This window comes from Elephantulus edwardii, unplaced genomic scaffold, assembly GCF_000299155.1.
Source record: "Elephantulus edwardii isolate Elephantulus edwardi_28Jun2011 unplaced genomic scaffold, EleEdw1.0 scaffold00058, whole genome shotgun sequence".
NCBI classification, from domain to species: Eukaryota; Metazoa; Chordata; class Mammalia; order Macroscelidea; family Macroscelididae; genus Elephantulus; species Elephantulus edwardii.
This window is the reverse complement of record NW_006399808.1, coordinates 12,515,265-12,516,361: the sequence shown is the minus strand read 5'-3', so window position 1 is coordinate 12,516,361 and position 1,097 is coordinate 12,515,265.

Genomic DNA, 1,097 nt, shown 5'->3' with positions numbered 1-1,097 from the left:
TGTGTGTGTGTGTGTGTGTGTGTGTGTGTGTATTAGGTGCTGTCAAATTGGCTCTAACTCACCATGACCTTATATACAGCATAAGGAAATAATGTAGTATAGCCATGGTATGTCCACTTGCTTTACAGAGAACTTGTGGTTGCTGTGAGACTGAACACTATGACACTGATGTATCAAATGTGATAATGGTTTCCCATCACGGACGGTGTTGAGTGGAGCTTCCCAATTAAAACAAGCTTGGAAGCAGAAGTGGCATCCACTTCCAAAATAGCTTGCCTCCAGAAGCCTTATGAACTTGGAGAAAGGATGAAAGTTATCCAATTGTTCAGGTCTTTCATTCATAGGGTTGCTTTGTGTTGCCTATGACTCGATGGAACTTTTAACAACAACAACAACAGCAGCATCTTCACAATCTCTGTTCTATTCAAGTCCATTATTACTGCCACTATGTTAATTTAACTTTTTAATATTATCTTTTTCTCACTGAATTTCTATTTCACCAAGAATAATGTCTTTCACCAGGCTAGTCTCTCCTGATAGCATGCCCACTTTATGTGAAATGAAGTTTATCTATCCTTGGTTTCAAGGAGTATTCTGGCTGTAATTCTTCCAGGATGGACTTTTTTGTTGGAAATACATAGCATATTTCATATATTTTTCAAACACTATAACTTAAATGCATCATTTCTTTTGTTTTCACTGTCCAGCTTTTGCAAGTACATGAAGAATTTAAGAGCTTTATCTAATTAGATAATTGAATATTTATATAGAGGGAGGGAGGGAGAGAGAGCTATCTCAAAGCAATAGCTCATCTTATGTATTTTTAAGGTGTGACAATTTCCAAAGTCCCACGAACTCATTCAGGTAAGAACACATACTAGAGGTTTTTCCTTTGTTTTTATAATTTTATTAGTTTTAATGAACATTTGCAGAGATTTTGGGTTTTCATTCATTCATTGTTGCACTCTTTTCTCTACCCTCCTCCCCAGTTCATTTTTCTTCCCCCCCCCCCCGCCCGGAACCTATAGAACAGATGTAAAGAGAGTAGTACTACTGAGAATGAAAGAAATGAATTTGTTCCTTGATTTTGAATTTCT